This window comes from Bos grunniens, chromosome 4 (assembly GCF_055505025.1).
Source record: "Bos grunniens cultivar Pamir isolate PY7600 chromosome 4, Bosgru_T2T1.0, whole genome shotgun sequence".
In the NCBI taxonomy this organism is placed as follows: Eukaryota; Metazoa; Chordata; class Mammalia; order Artiodactyla; family Bovidae; genus Bos; species Bos grunniens.
The window spans coordinates 68138954-68160975 of record NC_141168.1 but is presented as its reverse complement, the minus strand read 5'-3'; the positions used below and the strand labels follow the sequence as shown (position 1 = coordinate 68160975).

At 38.9% G+C, this 22022-nt stretch overlaps 1 long non-coding RNA gene across 1 annotated transcript in view; it reads right to left on the bottom strand.

Annotated features, from left to right (window-relative positions):
• LOC147374295 (uncharacterized) overlaps positions 1 to 9470 on the bottom strand; it is a 55810-nt gene extending 46340 nt beyond the window's left edge. Inside the window, exon 1 of the long non-coding RNA XR_015162604.1 lies at positions 9162 to 9470. This is a non-coding gene — a long non-coding RNA (uncharacterized LOC147374295). The remainder of the gene's footprint in view (positions 1 to 9161) is intronic.
• Positions 9471 to 22022: the final 12552 nt, after the last annotated feature.

Here is a 22022-nt window from a genome sequence, read left to right as displayed (position 1 = left end):
AACAACTGATTTGAGAAATATATAGTTTTCTACCAAGAAAATAGAGGATAATAAGAAAAACTAATAGAATTTTAAGAGAGTACTTTAAGAGTATAGTAAGGTGATCAGATACAGATGTCACTATACAAAAATCAATAACTTTCCTAATATTGTTGTTGTTGTTTAGTGACTGAGTTGTCTGACTCTTTTGCAACCCCATAGACTGTAGCCTGTCAGTCTTCTCTGTCCATGGGATTTCTCAGGAAAGAAGACTGGAATGGTTGCTATTTTCTTCTCCAGGGGATCTTCCTGACCTAGGGATCGAACCTGTGTTTCCTGGTTGGCAGGTGGATTCTTTACCACTGAGCCACCAGAGAAGCCCCAGAAAATGTAATAATAAAAGGGATCTCTCATTAATAATAGCAACAAAATCTATTTTATTCTATGCTATGCTAAGTCACTTCAGTCCTGTCCGACTCTGTGTGACCCCATAGACGGCAGCCCACCAGGCTTCCCTGTCCCTGGGATTCTCCAGGCAAGAACACTGGAGTGGATTGCCATTTCCTTCTCCAATGCATGAAAAGGAAAAGAGAAAGTGAAGTCCCTCAGTCATGTCCGACTCTTAGCGATCCCATGGACTGCAGCCTACCAGGCTCCTCCTTCCATGGGATTTTCCAGGCAAGAGTACTGGAGTGGGGTGCCATTGCCTTCTCCGATTTCATACTTAGATATAAATAGGAAATGTGATTTTTATGAGAAAGGTATTTAAAAATCTACATAAATAAAACATTATTCCATATTTCTCAGTGGGAGAACTCAACACTGTAAAGATGTTGATGAACTGGTTCTCAAGCATATATGAAAGAAAGACCAGCAATACTTAGGAAGTTACATTTTTGAAGAAGAGAATCATGGGATTTGCTCTACTACTAATAATCAGAACATGATATAAGGCATTTTGGCCTAGGAATAGGCAAACACTATCAATAGAAAACATAGGATGAAAAATGAGGAATAAAGTTTATAGTAAAGATGTCATCTCTAATTAGTAAAAATGTTCAAAGCTTCTCAATTAATCACACTATGACAACTGATTCTCCTTTTGGGGAAAATATTAAACTCATAGTTCATATCATAAACAAAGGTACATTTTGGAGAGCGTAATTAGAGTAAGTGTTGAGAACAAATTATAAAAGTATTTGAAGAGGATATAGAAAAATTATAACTCTGAGAATTAGGAAAGTTTTCCTAAATAATAGATAAAATTTATATACCATAAAAGAAATTATGTAAATGTATAAATAAAAACCTTCTGTGAGATGGCAATTTGAAATGAAGTTAAATGATATGCTACAAACTAGTGGAAACATTTGCTTTTGTACATGTTGTACAAAAGATTTGCAATATATAAAGGGTGCCTCCATATGAGTATGCAAAACACAAAGAACCAGATAGAACGCAGACAAAGGATAAAAAATACCCTTTGCAAAAGAAACGCATGTGGCATACATATGATGCTCAGCATATATAAATTAGACAATATTTATCAGAATTTAAACTAAACCTAGTCTCTGACCTTGCAGTCTATTTCTGTGAATCTGCCCCACAAAAATACTCACTCACAGTTAAGTACATTTATAAGAATATTCTCTTTTATACTAGCAAATAATAGAAGCAATATCATCAACAAAGAAGATAGTAGTAAACTTACAGAACATTTTATTATTATAAAAAAAGAGTAATATCTGTATATATTAAAGTAGGAAATTCTTTAAGCCCCAGGTGAAAACAAATTGACATAGTATAATAGAATCATGTATAAATGTATATGACCTATATATATACAAATACTTTGTTTATATTTTTTATTCCATATGCTTTTGTATGGATTGATTCTTCTACTGTGAGAATATAGTCACGTGTTTCTTAACTGAAAACAATTTTTTTTAATCAAAGAGGAGTATTCAAGGAAGATCATGCCCAGTGGCGCAAACTCTTTCACATGATAGAGAACTGCTTCAAGGAGCATTTGAGAATCACATGTCTGTCACTGTTGTGGTTTGGACCTTTCTCTAATTATATTTTCTCTTGACCTCTGGCTTTGCTACCAGTTTTCCTTTTCTGGAGCATGTTGAAATGGACATAAAAGGAAATTCTTTAAGAATGTTCAGATTCTCGTTATGCAAAATTGTGTTTCTGGAAGGGGTTTTAGATATGATCTAATACAACTCTCAAGTTTTGCATGGAATCCTCATTTCCGAGATGGCCAGGAAATGTTAATGGGAATGTCACATTTCTCATGCTTGAGTCACATCCCCTTGTCCAGAAACCTGGGAAAACTTTACCACTGAAAACTCAAATAGGGTGGTACTATTCTCCCAACTCTTAAGCCAACAAATATAAGAAAACAAAAAGATAATTTCATTCAAAAGAATAAAAATTAATAAATATTTTTTCAGCAAACAAATGAGTACTGTGCTGCTATCTGATGACCCACAAAAAATGACTCCTAATATTATTTAAATTCTTTGTATTAGTACCCTTTAATCCATGGTTTGGTTTGGTAAGTCTTGTCCAACACTTGCAAACCTATGGTCTGTAGCATGCCAGGCTCTTCCATCCATGGGATTTCCCAGGCAAGAATATTGGAATGGGTTGCCATTTCCTTCTTCAGAGATTCTTCCTGACCCAGGGATCAAACTCTGGTCTCTTGCATTTCAGGCAGATTCTTTACCACTGAGCCACCGGGGAAGCCCTTTTTAACCCATTAACTCTGCCGTGTAACCATCCATCAACTCTGTCCATCACTAGCCTGGTTGTTTTATCTCCATTTGACACATCACTCTAGAGAGGGCCAAGTTGCTATGTTTAAGCCATGTAATATTCTCTTAGTCAAGCCCTGTGTGTCCTAAGAGCCCTTCAAGAAGCTCACTTATCATTAGACGTTAGCAAGGAAAAGTCATAAATCTCTCCTTCCAATTTGGTGATTTTTGTTCTTAGCAAGAGCACTACTTTGGCAATAATGTGCCCAATACCTTTGCTCAGAGCCTAATGTGCCCAATACCTTTGCTCAGAGCCTATCTGATTTGCATCCAGCTAGACTGTGTCTGTTCACTCAGATGTATTTCCCTATAAGGAGACATCTCTCCACTTTTAGAACTCCACTCTACCTTAACTTATGCTTGAATGGACTATGTTGTTGTTCAGTCGCCAAGTCGTGTCTGACTCTGTGATCCCATGGACTGCAGCTCGCCAGGCCTTCTCCTGGACCATAGCTTCACCTATAAGATCAAATAGGTCCTTAAATTCCCTAAGCCAGTGAATCGCTTTCATTTAGCCCTCAAATGAATAATATGCTTTGTGCAAAGGTGATTGGAAAGTCATAATTCCTCACTGGCGCTCCAAACTGGTTTCCCATAGGGACTCATGTTCCATTTTAACTGAGTTTATCAACCTGTAAATTCCTGATTAAAGCCCAGAACCTTGAGATACAAGGAGGTTAGCAGAATGACTGCTCCAACTCCCATCACCCAGATATTTGTAGAATGTAACAAGGACCTTGGACTCCTGAATCTAAAGCCATTATAATAAATTTGTAACTTAAGAAATGTGTTTTTATATTTTAAAGATTTCAATGTAAAAATGAAAATCAGTATGATGGAAATGTTCTTTTTTTCCTAAGTTCTTTAATGTTGTATTATCTTTATATATTTTCAGTGTAAGGAAATGATCCTATTGCCTATCAGTGAATGAGGGAGTGGAATAGAGCTGATGAAACAGAGCTAATATTCAGCATAAATGCCTATAGTTTTGTTTGTTTGATGTGGTGGCTCTTGGGCCTACAGAAATACACCTTCTGTTTATGCTTCCAAGTGTTCCTTTTATCTTCAGATAAAAGTGTACAGGGGAAGTTGCCAAAATTATCCCACTTTTTGGGCCCAAGCCACAGTTAAACTTAGATGTAAAAGAGATCAAAGCATTTCCATTTGATCCAAATAGCTGCAGCCCAACATTGTAGCTCCTGGTGGTATGGAAATGGCTGAACACTTTCTGATTTGGAACATCTAAGTGATACATTCTAGCCTGCAGGGCAGAAAGAGAGGCAGCATGCATGTCTGGTTTTGAAATGACTGCCTGCCTTCTAGGATTTGATAAAGAAACACTTGTTTGGAGGTTGGTATGTAATCTAGTGAGAAGCTCCTAGTTACTTCTAAAAGTTGCCTCAGGGGGGCTCTATGGGTGGGATATTTTCTCTCCGTTCCCCTAGAATGATTTTGTTCACGGTCCTTCTGTGCTTCTTTTAGGTGAAGCCACGCTACTGAGAATTCCTCTCTGCAAGATGACAGCAACTCTCCTTTCCTCTCTTTTTTATATACATTCTTTTAGGTTCAAAGATCGATAAAGCATCAGACTGATATCCATGGAAGATAGACTGAAGACTCTTGGTCTCTGTAGGAGTTTGGTCACTAAATTATTTGTTATCCAAACCACTGTTGTGAGTGAAAGGGGCACTATTAGTAACTAAACCTAGATAATTGGAGTAAACTGAGACTGTCTTGGCAAATTGGAATGTATGGTCACCCGTTGTGTAGGGGAATGTGTGACGTCTGCTATCTAGAACCTCAATTCTAATACTTCTTTACCTGTGCAAAACTGGACATTTTCTAGTTACTCCCTTAAATTATTAGGTGATCATTTTCTGCTGTTGATAGCAGATATTTAGTAATAAGATAATTTCCATATAACTTAAAAATTACTTCACAGCCCTCATGTTAAGTAATATAGCTCTGGAACAGAATTTGTTGCAAAGCAAATATTCTATACAAATTCTTTAAAGAAGTCTTTCATGTGTATCTCTCTCTCTCTCTCTTTTTTTTTTTTTGGATGCCACCACCCGCTGTTTACAAAGAAAGTCTTTAAGGGAAGCAGCAGGCCCCTCAGGCCATTTCTAGCAAAGAGATGTACATTTAGTACCAAGAACACAAAAGCACTGTTGTAACTACACACAAACTATTTTTTGTGTCCAACGTATTTTTGTCTTCAAACTGCAGTCAGATTGCAGTGTTTCCCTTCTGTTTGTTTTACCACTTCCCTTCTAAATATTTTGCATCATCCTGGAGATTTTCCCAAATGTGGTCTGCTCACTGGAGGGCCACATTCCTCTAACTTGTGGCATTAGTCTTCGTCACCATGGCAAGGCTTGTTTATCATAAGGGAATACATTACGGGATGGGCACCTCTCACAACAATTTCAACCTCTTTTCCTGTTCTCCCACATGCTCAGATATTCTGAGACAGTAGCCCAGATATGGCTTTCTCTAATCATAAGCTGCATTCCTAGAGTGTGAACTTTTCTTTGCTCTGCTTTCAAGATAGGGAAATTTTTGGCTTTGTTTATTTCTTTCAAACTGGGCAGTGCCCTCTTGACTGTTATGACTAATTCACTTGTCAGGACTGGAATCTCCTAATAGTTTTCTCCAGGTAAATCCCATTGCTCAAACTTATGGGGAAAAAATTGCCATAGAGGTCAAAGGGTGACCCTGTGGTGGCCACAGGCTATCCACTGGACAGAGGTCTCTGTTGACCATGGAGATTTTTTTCCATTAGAAGGAGAGGTTTGTCAGAACCTGACAGTTCTTTTAGTCCAACATTCCTGCAGAGGAACCCGCTTGGGGAGAGATAAGAACCATAGGTTGACACCCTGATTATGCCTACCTTTTTATTTGTTAAATGTGGAAATTGACTTCATCCAATTAATAAGAACAGGAAACAGTTTTTGTTTTCTTTTTGTAGGAAAACATGAAGTAACAGTTTTATCTTAATTTGTCAGGCATTGCCCAAGAGACTACAGCCGTGTGGGCTGCTGGCCAAAAAATTGCTCTAAGTCCCAAGTATTAACACTCAGATATAAAAAGAATGCTAATTGGTTTTCCAGCTGAAAAATAATAAGGTGCTTGGTGCCAAAAATGCTGTATGGCATGGAAACCCCATGTTTATACAATAGGGCCTGATTGCAATCTGGGGTCTCCATTTGTACTCGTACGTAGAGCTAAACAAAGAGAGGTGTTTCGTTCCTCTGCCTTTGTAGAAAGCCTCTGCTCCAGATCTCAGCCTGGTGTTGCACCAGGCTTCCCACAGTCTTCCTGCCAAATCTCCAAGTTTTTTCCTGGCTGCTATTCAGGAAAGTACAGCTCCGTCCGTAGGATGGAAAGTTAAAAAGGCCTTGCTTGGATACGCTGAAATATATACAAACACTGCTTGACGTATGGAGCAGGCAGGGTTTGCACAAGCTGCTCCTGCCTACATTCTAAGCAAAAAGAGTGCAAGACTTTAAAAAGCCATTTTAGTAGAGCAATGGAGATATGAGATGGAAAAAAAAAAATTTTTTTTTAAAGCAAATTCAGCATTCCCCTTTAGCCCAACAAGTAACTATCTTAGTTTCATTAGTAAAATATCAACTAATTTACAAGAACCTGTCCAGCTTGGGCCATCTTTAACCTGAAGACATGCATACATATAGAAGATACTGAATGTAGATACTTTAGTGAGAAGATCACTAAAAATGATCTGGTGAGAGTCACTCCAGGCTATGGGTACAGCTCAGGTCGGGGCTGGCACTGTGATGCTTATTGGCTGATTGCCAGCCTTGCTGTGGCTTAACACCTTGAAGTGAAGTGAAGTGAAGTCGCGCAGTCATGTCCGACTCTTTGCGACCCCATGGGCTGTAGCCCACCAGGCTCCTCAGTCCATGGGATTTTCCAGGCATGAATACTGGAGTGGGTTGCCATTTCCTTCTCCGGATGATCTTCCCAACCCAGGGATCAAACCTGGGTCCCCCGCATTGTAAGCAGACGCTTTACCGTCTGAGCTACCAGGGACTCCAGATCTATATCACTGATGGGAAAGTACTTGAATTAAAAAAGATCTCTTAATACTTAGAACCTTAATCTCATTATTTACAGTTGATGGTAAATACCGCTGCTGAAGTCTCAGCATTTAACCAATATTATCCAGGCAAGAATACTGGAGTGGGTTGCCATTCCCTTCTCCAGAGGATCTTCCCCACCCAGGGAACAAACCTAGGTCTCCTGCACTGCAGGAAGATTCTTTACCATCTGCACCACCAAGGAAGCCCATATATTATCCAAAATGCTTTCAAGTTACGTTATTGTTGTTTATTTGCTAAGTCTGATTATTTTGCAATCCCATGGATTGTAGTCCACTAGGCTCCTCTGTCGGAGAAGGCAATGGCAACGCACTCCAGTACTCTTGCCTGGAAAATCCCATGGAGGGAGGAGCCTGGTAGGCTGCAGTCCATTGGGTTGCAGAGTCAGACACAACTGAACGACTTCACTTTCACTTTTCACTTTCGTGCACTGGAGAAGGAAATGGCAACCCACTCCAGTGTTCTTGCCTGGAGAATCCCAGGGATGGTGGAGCCTGGTGGGCTGCCGTCTATGGGGTCGCACAGAGTCAGACATGACTAAAGCGATTTAGCAGCAGCAGCAGCAGCAGGTTCCTCTGTCCATGGGATTTCCCAGGCAAGAATATTGGAGTGGATTGCCATTTCTTTCTCCAGGGCATCCTCCCAACTCATCAATCAAATCTGCATCTCCTGCATTGGCAGGCAGGTTCTTTACCACTGATCTACCAAGGAAGTCCTTATAGTTAATACTGAAAGTAAAAGTGTTAGTTGTTCTGTCTTGTCTGACTCTTTGCAACCTAATGAACTATAGCCCACCAGGCTCCTCTATCCATGAAATATTCCAGGCAAGAATACTGGAGTGGGTAGCTATTCCTTTCTCTAGGGGATCTTCCCAACCCAGGGATAGAACCCAGGTTTCTTGCATTTCAGGAAGATTCTTCACCATCTGAGCCACCAGGAAAACCCATAGTTAATACTAAAATTCACTATTTCTTGTCACCAGTAATGATTATAGACTATGACCATTAGGCTAACCATGTATATAAAAGTGAAAGTGAAAGTCACTCAGTCATGTCCAACTCTTTGCAACTCCATGGACTGTACATGAAATTCTCCAGGCCAGAATACTGGAGTGGGTAGCCTTTCCCTTCTCCAGGGGATCTTTCCAACGCAGAGGTGGAACCCAGGTCTCCAGCTGCAGGTGGATTCTTTACCAGCTTAGCCACAAGGGAAGCCCATGTATATAAACATGCAACAAAGTTTAAAATTTTGTTAAAAAAGAATTACTTTGTTAATAGAAGTAAAACATTGTCTCAAAATAACCAACTTTTGCCAAAGTATACAGAAAATAAAACAGGCTATAAGGGTCCACTGATATGTAAAAAATAAACATTTTTTTAACAGAAACTGGCAAGCATTGTCTGTTCCTTTCTATCAGTGCCTTTCTTTTGTTTATTTATTTATTTATTTTTGGTTGTTATTATGAGAGTGTTTCCCCTAGAATAGTGAGATGGAATGGGATGTATTTAGGAGTTTAAAAGGCATTTATTTAGAAGTATTGAGCATTAGGATTTTTTTTCATGCAGGAGAAACCAAGAAATAGAAGACCATTGAATTATTATGTCTGCCCTTTAGTTAGGTTCATCCCCACCAAGCTAAATTAATTTCCCTGTGTTCCTCTTTCTTCTTTGGTGAATTTCTGCTTCTGTTGCTTTGTGCTTGCTCTTTCTCTCACCTGGAGTGAGCTCTCTTTTCCCCTCCATCTTCTAGATCCCAGTTCAGTTCCCACATCATCTGTAAAGCCTCCCAGACCACTTCAGGACCCTTTACTTCCCATCTTAAAGTTCTTACTGTTTTCATGAGAAAAAAGAAGGATGTTGAGGGTTCACAAATCATGTGGGAATCCAGCTGGGACCCAGAAAATGAAGAGGAGGAAGGAGCATTTTTTTTTATTGCAAGAAGCAGAGACTCACGCAACCAGCCTAAAACAAGGAGAAGGTATTATAAACCTACAGCAGGTCTTGCAGGGTATGCAGTGGAACCTGTCTGAAGGCTAAATGGCTCTTTCTCTCCTGTTATCAGGATCATATCACCCCTCTGACTCTTTCCCAGGGATATTTACTTTCATACTCTTCTCTTTTCTCTCTGCCAAATTTTCCTGCCTTATTTCAGTTTTTTTCAGCTCAGCTACCCACAAATGGCTGAATTAGACTTTGGGGATCTTAATTCCAAACTTCCAGAGATTTAGTTTTCTTACCTTGAATTCTATATGCAGATCTTCATTTAATCAGTGTAGTTAGCAGGAGCAGCAGTGATTTTTTGGTATAGACAGTTGCCTAAGCCCATTCATGTGGCAGCTTATGGGTGATGTTTCAAGGAAGGATGCAATGAGTAGGTAGCCATAAGATATACTGTATTGTTCCTTCAAGGCAAATTCCTTAAGGGCAAGGAAAGGTTTCTAGTTGCTTATTTCCATTACTGTGTTTAGCACAGTGCTATTCACCCACCACAGTGATTCATAAGCCTGGCTGCCCAGTAGAATCACCTGGGAAACTTTCAGAAGCATTTCCATGTCCAGTCCTCCCCCTTGCCACCACCAGAGATTCTGATTTCGCTTGTGGTGGGTATGGCCCAGACACCAGACGTGGAACACTACTGTGCTTTCCAGATGCCAGGTTTATTTTATATTTATGGCTCTGAGGTCAGAGCCATAAAAAACTTTACTCCTGTAGGTGAAAAAGTGATTACCCTCATAACTAAAACAAGACCTGTTAAATAGCTTAAAATTCGTGCTTGGCCTTAGCAGGAGGGTAATTATTTTCAACTATATTCATGTTGTCTTAGGTAAGGCAAATAACAGTAATATTGGTGACTTTAGAAAGAGCATAGAGATTTTTGATTTTACACTTTTAATTTTCTCCGATTCATGTAACTGATTTCATTAAATCATCAGTAATTATTTCTGCAAGATTTTTTGATTATACATCTACAAAATGCAGGCCTATTCATGGATTCTTTGAAAATAAGTCTCACTGTTGTTGTTCAGTCACCCAGCCATGTCCGACTCTCTGTGACCCTCTGGACAGCAGCACACCAGACCTCCCCGTCCCTCACCATCTCCCACAGTTTGCCCAAGTTCATGTCCACTGCATTCCTCATTTAATTAGGAAAATTTAAGATTTAATAGTAACTTCTGAACTGATGACAACTCATACTGCCACTTGGATGATAATTGTTTTTGTGGTAACTCTGAAATTGGCATTTGATTAATTGGGACTGGGAAAAGTTTGCCTCCAGGATAGTAAGGAGCAGTATTATTGCAGACGCTATACAAAGATGTTCTTTCAGCATACTCTTGGTAGTATCTTTGGGGTTGCTAAGGTTTGCCTTGAGCTTTCTAACCATAGTTGTGGTGACCATTAATAGTTGGAGAACTTCTGGGGAATAGTTTCTGGAATTCTTCAGTATAATCAGTGAAACCAAGGGGGATAATGCAAGCTTTCAAGTAAATGAGCTCAATTACTATGTCCTGAGGAACTCACAATTCCTGGCAGTTGCCTCTGAGACCACCTTAGGATGTTTGCCAACAACTCCTAGAAGTCAAACTGTCTCAGTCTTATGAACACATCGGGTATTGATTTCTGTAGAGAATGTGATTCATGGATCTTCACATTTCCTACCCTGTTTTCCTTCTCTAACAGGAAGCCATTTTGCCCAATGCATCTGATGTACTCCTAAGGAAGACCTGGTAACATCCACCTCTTTGGCAAAGAGTCTAGAGAGAGAATACTGTGGAAGACATCGTTACCAAGTTTTGACTGAGCATAATCAGACTAGTTTCCTTCTTGTATCATGGCACAGACCAGTGCAGTCGAACACTTTGTTATCCAGAGCATATTGTCCTGCCTGGACCCTCTGGGTATGAGGATCCCTTCATGGAATTGCCACCATACATCCAAAGGTCAGTAATGTAAATTGTGATGCTCATTCTTAAACTTCATTTGGGGGTGATGTGAATGGTTTACTCTTTTTCTTGTAAGATATCAGATTTGCTTGGAAAGGAGCAGAAATGCCACTCTTGCAGGATAAACAGGCTGGTGTGTCTGCACTGAGTGGCAGGTACTCTGGAGTATTAAATTGCTATGCAACAGACCCCAGTGACCAGCTTGGCAAGAAAGCTGTGCTTTATTGAGGCATACAGGAGTTAAGCAAGAACTTGTGTTCTTACTTACTGTTTGCTTGTCTGTATCATTGATTCTAGGACCTTTGTCAGATTGTCAGATTTGATCCCAGTCAGATGGTCCAAAAAGTGGTCATTAAAGGTTTCATTGTAAAATCCTTCTCTAAAACTATTGTGCTATACAGTGTCAAAGTGGTCCCTTGAATTGTGCAACTCAGAATTATAAATATTTCTCTAGTTCTGCTTTAAAAAAATCTAAATTTGAAAAAATTTGACCATCACTGATGAAAGCTGTATCTCTATTCTCTTGACAGGCACAAGGCTGTCAGTTATGCTTATAAAGCAGGAACAAAATAGTTGAATATAAATTACATTTATGTAATGTATAAATGTATAAATTACATTTATGTAATGTATAAATTACATTATGGCTTCACAACTTTTCAGAACAACATGCTTTGATTTTGTTGCCTCAAGATTTGAATTCTTATCATCATATGGCTCCCAGGGTGCAAATTTCTGAGCAGAAAACTTTCAATGTGCCCCCTGAATAGAGTTTTAAATGCCTTAAGTGGAGGTTTGAGTCAGTTGTTTTCCAGAATTATTTGTTTTTCAGCTTAATTTTGAAGAAGAGCTCCCCAGTGTTTCCTTCTTGACCCCCTCCCTCACTCTCTCCCATCCTCTCTTCTATGCTTTCTTCATTTCCTGTCCTTCCTTCCCCCTTCCCTCTCTCTTACTTCATTTTTCTTTCACCAAAACTTTTTGAGTTATTTACATTATGATGGACTTTTTCTGAAGATGTAAGTTTTAAAATATGATCATGATCCTCAGAAAACTTTCTTCTTGGTGAGGAGGGAGTGGAAAAGTAAGCATGAAGAGCATCCTGATAAGGTCTTGATGTTTAAGGTGTTGTGGGGAAATGTAGTTGGATACCTAAGCCATTCTGGGTGGAGGAGGGCAATCTGAGACGGGAGAATTAGGGTTAAGTAGTGTGAGGAAAGGTGTCCTGGAGGAGACAACTTTGAGTCTCTTTGGTAAGTGGAAGAAAACCTGTTTCAAGATGTAGAGGTGGAGAAAAGAAGAAGACAAACAATTGGGCATAAAGGCTAGAGAGTATGGGGCAGTGAGGGAGTGACAAATATTTCTGTGTTAGTGAAATGTAAGGTACATGGGGTGGGGGGTGGGTGGAGAACAAGAAGTGACTCTAGGGAGGTTGGCAGAAACTAAAGCAAAATTAGCATTACATTTTTGTTAAGGATTTGGGATTTTCCTAAAGAAGTGTGGATACCTCAGAGAATTTTAACGATTAGATTGTCCTGTTACCTAGATCATTCTAGTGATATGTAGAGCATAACTGGAGGATTGAGACTGAAGGTGAGTAGATCTGTTAGAAAGGTATTGCTATAGGCCAGGGAAGAAATGATGAGGGTCTGACATAAGGCAACGAGAGTGCAGTAGAGGTGAGGATATACATTGGAATAATTTGAAAAGGCACAATTGACAGGACTTAAATAGATTTAGTGAAGAAGAAAGCACAAAACCTTCATCAATGAGGTCCTTATTGCTGCAAAGACCATCTATTCCAAATATATCTAAAGTCACTGAAGATTCAACCAGAGAAATTCACACTGAACAACTGCAGCCAACATGACTGCTGAAGTTGTAATTCCTTGATACACACATCACGCACCCTCTGCTTTGTTAGATGCCTGCTGAAGACCATGTTGGAGATTCCGTCAAGTTATCTTCTAGTTTTTCTCATGGAAATCCTCTCTAAACAACTCTTGTAGATACCACAATATATTTTTCTAGCATAGAGTCTCAGGGTTACCTTTCATATACTTTTCCTTCTATAGGTAATTTGTTCTTTTTCAAACTCTGTCATAAACTATGCTTCCCTGATGACTCAGCCATAAAGAATCCTCCTGCAAATGCAGGAGACATGGGTTCAATCCCTGGGTCAGGAAGATCCCCTGGAGAAGCAAATGGCAACCTACTCCAGTATTCTTGCCTGGGAAATCCCATGGACAGAGGACCTGGTGGGCTACAGCCCATGGGTTGCAAAGAGTCAGACTTGACTTAGTGACTAAACAACAAGAACAAATCACAAACTGTAGCTATTAAATAATTATTTCATAACAAAGACACCTGTCTAGTGAGTCATGACAGCCAGCATAATTTAAACTACTGACTTCCCTTTTTGCATCTCTTTTGCTCTTCAGTCAATTAAAGCTAATTAAAATGGAAACTGAAATATTATTTTAGTTTCTAAATTGCCATGTAACCTTTATTGATTTATTTTCTTCTCATTCTGCAAAAGAAGGTGTCCACATGTGGTGGTGAAGGCTGCCACTGAACTGTTGTTAGCTATTCTTATTGAGCCTTGAAGAGCTTCCATGCTCAGAGTGAGCAGCTAAGGTGCGCAGGAGGGGCATGCAGACAGAAAACATGGTGACTGGTCACAGGACTATCTTGGGAGAAGCTAAGCCAACTGCAAGTTTTCCTTGTGGAAAGTGAATGGTGGTAGTGACTTATCATCCCCACTCTAAAACCCAAGTTGCAGCTGTCTAGAGGAATGGAATAATGAACCTAAGGACTATGGCTTCTTGCTCAAATATTTATTAAGAAGCCAGAATGTGAACATTCGTACTTACTGGGTGTAAGAGAGAAAGGCTCCCACACATCAGAATGACTACTGGGAAGCTCAGAGGCTAAGTCTAGGCCCTTGTGCTAAACTTTGCTGCCTTGAATCTAACTTATCTTACATATAATTCTTAGACAGCTCAGTTATCTATTTTCCAAGCCCAGAAAAGATTAGAAGCAAACTAAAGGCAGGCATTCTGGCATAAGCAGACAGATTTGAGAACTAACAATCTGATAGTGAGGGAAAGGCCTAAAAATGGAGCGTAGGTACAAAATTGTGTTTTGCATTATAACATAGTGTAAAAAAAAGATGAAATTATGGACCACTGCTATCAAGGAAATTAACTATGACTTGTGTTTTTTATTTGGAACACAGGAAGATTGCCATCAAATTTTGTTAAAATAAACAGAGCTTAGGAATTCAAGATTTTCATTGCTTAAGGAATTAATGACATAAAACATATCTTTCTCCTATAGTTTCTGCCATTAACCTTTTAGAGAAATCACAAAAAGACCATGGAAGTGAATGTCTCTCTTTTATGAGCATTCTCAAAACTACCCATTTCACTTTTTAGTTGCAACCTTACTTTCTCTCTTACCTGCTATCCTCATCATTTTTTCCTATAATTCGTATTTCATACTCTATATATTTCCTTAGCTCCTGTGTTGGTAGTTGAGAACTTAACAGCTATGCTTTGAGTATCTGTGTCCTTCAAAAATGCATATGTTGAAATCCTAACCCCAAAGATGGTGGTATTGGATGTGGGGCCCTTGGGAGTTGCTTAAATCATGAGAGTAGAAACAAATTCTCAAACATTTACAACTAAAATGCTGAGAGATAATCAAGAGACTTGAGCTTCAAGTGTTATAATTATTATTAATAACTTGGCAAACTAACTTCACTAGAATAGATATGTCATTTGGGAGTCATTTGAGTATGTCATTTGGGAATAGCTCAAATAGCTTCATTCTATATCAAAAAGCAGCCCTCTCACCAATTCTCATAAATATCATTCCACTTTGTAGCAGGTGTTTCTACTATATATTTGTGGTTAAATGTTAAAGTTAATATATCCATTTATTCAGAAATCATAATTCTGTAGAAACAAAGCACTCAAAGTTGCAAATATACTCTTAAAATGACTCAACTGTTATGGAATGAATGTTTATATGTGTCACCCTTGTGTTGGAGATGCCTGGAGCAGAAGGACTGTGATTAATTTATATTGGTATCATGCTTTAATTGGGTTGAGTTCCTACTTAAAGGTCTGGGAAAAATCTATTCACTGATCAGTCAGTCCAAAAAATTGTCATCAGCTTCCATATTTGGAGGTTTAACCAATGTGACAAAATATCAGAAGGAAGTCATATCAGAGAAAGAAAGCTAACAAGTACTATGGTTAGTTACTGGCTATTCCCAAATGACATACTCAATTCCTTCTGCAAGCTCTGTCCAAGGGGTTTCTAACACTAATCCAGGGTTTCTCACCTCAACATTATTTGTATTTTTGACTGAAAATTCTTTTGTATTGTGGGGGCTACCTTATGCATTTTAGGATGTTTAGCAACATCTCTGGCCTCTGCCCATAGATGCCAGCAGCATCTTCTAAAGTTAACAACCAAAAGTATCTTCCTACATTGACAAATGTTCTCTGTGTGTGTGTGTGTGTGTGTGTGTATGTGCCTGTGTGTCTGGTGTGATAGAAAGATAGAAGGGAAGACAAATTAACCTCAGTTGAGAATCACTTCCTTTACCATAACCCTACCCCTTGAATTAACACCCTATTATTGCTCTTGAAACATAATATCCAAGAAAAGTTTCTGTTGTTCATTGAGATAACAAAAGGGATACTGTTCTCTAAGCTGTTCTACTTGATTGTAACTCCATTCATTACCTGTAAGATATCCTGGTGGCATCAGATCCAAGGTACCCAGGAGGATATTTTATATCTCCTCACAGAATGGTATACTTCTCTTATTTCATTTTCTTTTCTTTGGACTAAAGTCTTTTTGCAACTGATCCTACACCTAGTTAAGCTTACCTTTGTGGGGTGAGCATGCATCCTGGTTTATCCAAATCAGTCCCGAAGCATGCCTGTTAACCAGGCATCATTATTGCTAGAACCCAGAGAAGACTCTTGAGAGTCCCTTGGACTGCAAGGAGATCAAGCCAGTCAATCCTAAAGGGAATCAATCCTGAATATTCATTGGAAAGACTGATTCTGAAGCTGAAGCTCCAATACTTTGGCCACCTGATATGAAGAGCCGACTCATTGGAAAAGACCTTGATGCTGGGAAAGATTGAGAGCAGGAGGATAAGGGGGCAACAGAGGATAAGATGGTTGGATGGCATCACTGACTCAATAGACATGAGTTTGAGCAAACTCCAGGAGATACTGAAGGACAGGGAAACTTGGCATGCTGCAGTCCATGGTGTCACAGAGTCAGACATGACTTAGGGACTGAGCAATTCAGTCTGAAAGTGTCCTGGTTTGGATGATTAATCAAAGTTATCTTTTTATGCTTCTCTGGAAAATTTTTCATTTTAATTTTATCCAAAAAAGTGTGAGATAAAATTCCATTTATAAGAGAATGTATGAGAAAGTACATTTACTGCATCCCCCCCCCCCCAACACACACACCATTTTCTTATTCCATTATCCTGAAGAGAAATCACTTAGGGCAGAAGGGTGCTTGTGAATAGACCCAGAAGTTTGAATACATTCCAAGGCAGAAGCATCTAAATAGTTACTGAGAAGGCAATGGCACCCCACTCCAGTACTCTTGCCTAGAGAATCCCATGGACAGAGGAGCCTGGTAGGCTGCAGTCCTTGGGGTCGCTAGGAGTCAGACACGACTGAACGACTTCACTTTCACTTTTCACTTTCATGCATTGGAGAAGGAAATGGCAACCCACTCCAGTGTTCTTGCCTGGAGAATCCCAGGGACGGGGGAGCCTGGTGGGCTGCCGTCTATGGGGTCGCACAGAGTCGGACACGACTGAAGCGACTTAGCAGCAGCAGCAGCAGCAGCAGATAAATCAGAATGGAACCAGAATCGGGATACAACTGGCAGTAGAAAAGGAAGCCCTTTTTTCTGACAAGTCTCTGTGGAGTTTTCATGTCCTTTCAGCAGCTGTTCTGCCAGGCAGAACTGGGAAAGAGGAATTGATGGACTACCCATGGAACTGAGTTACAATTCTTGCCAAAAGTGAAATTTCTTTTTATGTGTACCATCTTTCCACTCCATGACTATGTATTAATTACTTTTACCTTGATGAATGCTATATGTGTTTCATCAAATGTACAATAGATTCCGTTTAGAATGTGTATGTAATGCACTTAGTTATGACAACAAAGTATTTTTAGTATGCAAAAAATTAGCAGCTTTCAACCCATCTCTTACAGCCCCTTTCTAAATCAGAGGACTGATCTCCAAAGAAATTGACCAATCATCCCAAGTCCTACAACTTCTAATATGGATTTTAGCACTTCAGAACAAAATGTAGGATGATAGAGAACCCAACTTGCACCACTTTCTCCCCCATTCCTTCCTAAGGTGTAGACACTGTACACTATAGAGAAACAGAAATCCTGAAGAAACTCATACCAACTATATATGCTAATTTAGTTTTTTGTTAGCCAATATGAATAGCCAACTGTGGACCAATAATTATTAAGGAAAATCTGTAAGGCAAGAAGCATAATACAAATGAACAAACAGAGTAATTGGCTTCAAAGGAAACAAGTGAAAAAAATAAAATTATTTTTATCAGAAAGATCAGACTAGTTGCAGTAATAAAATAAGATTAGGTTGCCATAGAGGATGAGCACTTAAGGAATAAGCAAGAGATTTTGGAAATTGAAAAACAGTTACCCAAATGTAAAAAGTGAAAGGAAACAGAAGACAAAGTCAGTTAAATATGTCAAGATACAGAGCAAAAAAGATATAAAAGTTAAATACGAAGAGCCAATTTAGGACCGTGAGTACCTATTAGAAGTTCTAAAAAGAGTGGAAAATGGAAGAATTAAAACAATCAAGGATGTAATAGAGGAAAATTATCCAGAGTTGAAAAAAGACACAAGTCTGATGAACGAAAAAACCCAACCTGGACATATCCAAGTAAAATTCCAGAAATGTGAAAACTTGAAAAGAATACAGAGAAACAGCAGACTATTTACTTCTACAGTAAATAATACTGCTAAAAACATATTGTAAATGTTGCTTATTGTTTTTTACCTATAATGAATCACTTATAGGTAAGGCTTTAAAGATTAATTATAGATATACAAGAATAAAATGTAAATATGATTAAGGTATCTATATGAACCCACGTGGTTGTACACTGCCTAACTCTAGGAGGCATTGACTATTAAAATCTTTGCTGATAGAAAGTAAAGATGCTACAGAGGATGAAGAGAGGGAACAATGGAGAGCATAATGTTGAGACAATATGCAGGACCTGAAGTTGAAACAGGGCTTCCCAGGTGGCTCAGTGGTAAAGAATCCACCTGCCAGTGCAGGAGACATGGGTTCAGTCCTTGGGTTGAGAAAATCCCCTGGAGAAGGAAATGGCAACCCACTCCAGTATTCTTGCCTGGAAAGAATACTGAGAGCCTGGCGGGCCACAGTCCATGGTGCTGCAAAGAGTCAGACATGACTGAGTGACTAGACAACAACAAAGTTGAAACAAGGACTCGTGGTTTGCTATGTTATTTAACAATTATTAAACTGTAGAAGGGCTAAAAGAGCATGTGTGTGGGTATGTTTATTTGTGTTCATATGTGTGCATAAAACAAAACTCAGAAGAAAGGACAGATGGGAAGCAGTGTGTTTTCTGAATGTCTTCTATTGAGAATTCAATGATATTATCTAAACTTTATTCATCAGAAAGTGGAAGTATAAACATATCAGTCAGAATGAAGAACAAAGAGAAAACCACCAGAACTAAAAATGGAAACTTAGGGAAGGAGGATAAATGGCAGCAGGTAGGACAGGAAATGTAACTTTCTGTTTAATTCCATTTGAATTTTTCTATATATGTATGTTGTTAAATTAATTAAACAATGAGGCCATTATAACTGAGATGGCTCTGATGCCATGGTGGCCTACAAGTGCAAACCAAAATCTAAGCCAGTAAATGCCTTGAGGTGATGGAATCAAAATGCTAAGGACAACCAATCACAACCAGCCAACTAGGCTTTAAGTTACAGTCAAGCAACAGTATCCTTTCTTTGTTTCTGCACTTTCTCTGTGGAAGTCATTCCCTGGGTCCTGTCAGGCAGAGTGCTCTTAAATACTTCTAATCTGGCACTGTCCCATTGGAATCCGCCTTTGCTCAAATAAACCCTTAAAATATTTAATATGCTTTAGTTTATCTTTATCGATGTATTATTTGATAATAATAATGTAGGGGGAGGGGGCGTCAGTCTGTTGTATTTTTTTTTTTCACATCATCAGCAGTCACCCAGTTGCCAATGACTTTGTGGAATGATGCTAGTCGCTCAGGTGTGTCCAACTCTTTGTGACTCCATGGACTGTAGCCTGCCATATAGGCTCCTCTGTTCATGGAAGCCTCCAGCAAGAATACTGGAATGGGTAGCCATTTCCTTCTCCAGGTGATCTTCCTGACTCAGGGATCAAACCTGGGTCTCCTGCACTACAGGCAGATTCTTTACCGTCTGAGCCATGGCATGTACAAATGTACAAAAATCAAACAGACCTCAAATCACTTCAGAATTACTATGCCTCATGTTTTTTTGGCCTTGATGAAATTGAGGCATGGGGTACTATTTTTATATTATAATTTTGTGAACAAATTATCAATGGGTCATACTTCTCATGGGGCATAGAACTCTTTTCTTTTTGGATATTGATGAATTTATCTATTTCAAATATAACTTAGTACTAACACTTCAAGATCTTTATTACATATTGATTCCTCAAATATAAAATATATACATTTTAGTTGAACCTCATCAAAATTCTGTGACTATTCAAGCCAGCCCTGACTATTTCCATTTTATTGATAAAGTTGAGTAAGGTTAAAAAGCTCGTCTTAGGTCACTGAGATTGATGGGGAAAGAACCTGCAGTTAATCTGTCCCCCTTCCTCTGCACAACATGGTTTCTTAAGGAGAAGGGAAGACTGATAATATTAAAACAAAAAGGTAGCTTTTTTAAAATGTCAAAAACACATTATCACAGAGCAAGAGCCATCAAAACCAGGAAATCCTTGTGAATGTCTCAGCTGTAATCTTTCTCACCCTGAACTCTTTTTGACATTGAACAATACAGTAGTTAAAATGTATCTTGCAAGACTTCCCTGGTGACCCAGTGGTAAAGAATTCACCTGCCAATACAAGGGACATGGGTTCAATCTCTGGTCCAGCTTCTGCATGCCTCAGAGTAACTAAACTCTGAGGCACAGCTACTGAGCCTGTGCTCTGGGGTCTGTGAACCACAGCTACTGAAGCCTGCATGCTCTAGAGCTCATGCTCTGCAACAAAGAAAAGCCACTGCAACAAAGAGAAACCCACGAACCAAACTAGAGAGTAGCCCTCATGGGCCACAGCTAGAGAAAACCCTTGCAATGAATACCCAGTGCAGCCAAAAATAAAATTAAATAAATAAATTGTTGTTTAGTCGCTAAGTCGTGTACAACTCTTTTACGACCCCACGAACTGTAACTTACCAGTCTTCTCTGTCCATGGGATTTCCCAGGCAAGAATACTGGAGTGGATTGTCATTTCGTTATCCAGGGGCTCTTCCTGACCCAGGGATTGAACCCATGTCTCCTGCGTTGTCAGGTGGATTCTTTACTGCTGAGCCACCAGGGAAGCCCTAAATGAATAAACAAATAAAATGTATCTTGTAAAAAAAGCTACTGAAAAACACTAAAAGTGAAGAGAAGTAAGTTAGAGGAAGAAAAGCAAAAAACTTTTCTTTTTTTTTTTAAATTAAAAAAAAAATTTTCTTTAAAAAAATTTTTAAACTTTACAAAATTGTATTAGTTTTGCCAAATATCAAAATGAATCCGCCACAGGTATACATGTGTTCCCCATCCTGAACCCTCCTCCCTCCTCCCTCCCCACACCATCCCTCTGGGTCGTCCCAGTGCACTAGCCCCAAGCATCCGGTATCATGCATTGAACCTGGACTGGCAACGGGCCATAAAGCTAGCCTTGGTAAATTCAAAAAAATAGAAATCATTCCAAGCATCTTTTCTGACCACAATGCAGTAAGATTAGATCTCAATTACAGGAGAAAAACTTAAAAATTCCAACATATGGAGGCTGAACAACACGCTGCTGAATAACCAACAAATCACAGAAGAAATAAAAAAAGAAATCAAAATTCACATAGAAATGAATGAAAATGAAAACACAACAACCCAAAACCTGTGGGACACTGTAAAAGCAGTCCTAAGGGGAAAGTTCATAGCAATACAGGCATACCTCAAAAAACTTTTCTTAAAATCTATAATCTTTTTAAATTTCTGTGCCAATCTCAGTACTTGCCTTTGTCTTATGAAGCATCATATGATTTAAAATTAAAATTTGGTTGTAATGGAGATTAAAAAAAAAACAAACAGTATGGGGTTAATCTACTCACCTCCCTTCCTACATTCCTTAACCTCTTCTTTCTTTGCTCAGTATCTATGCAAAAAAAAAAAAAAAAAATGGGGATGGATAAAATGGGTAGGGGACATGGGAATAATAGGAGGTTATTGACTAGGAAGTATAAATTATCTCACACATTTGACTTTGTTTAATATATGCAAGCATGGAGAGAAGTGATTAAACCATAGGTATGAGAGTGCAGACACTGATGGATTCTTTTCCATAATGCTGTCTGATTATGTAAAAGTTAAAATTTTATTAGAAGATCAAAAATCTAATCAGAAAATTTTAGGGAATATTCTGTTTCTGTTTTTCTATTACAGATTGGAAGCTTTGCCTTCATAATACAGAACGTTTGACTTAAATTCAATATAAAAAAAACTTAAAGCAATTCAGTGCAGGAAAGTCACTTTTTCTGTGTGAACCTTTGATGAACTTTATCCAAATTCTAGTTCTTCCCACATTGACTCAGTTTCTGTCCAATAGAACAAGGTGACCTGTAAAAGTAGAAAGGACAAAATTCAGTGACTCACAGAAGTGTTTTTTCTTTTATTCCTAAACAAGTGCAAAGGCCTTTGATAAGAGTGATTTTAACAACCTTGTTATCAGTTTGTAGTGAGGCAGTTCCTCTTCCTTCCTCCCCTCCCAGCCACCCCCAATAATAAAGTGCTCAA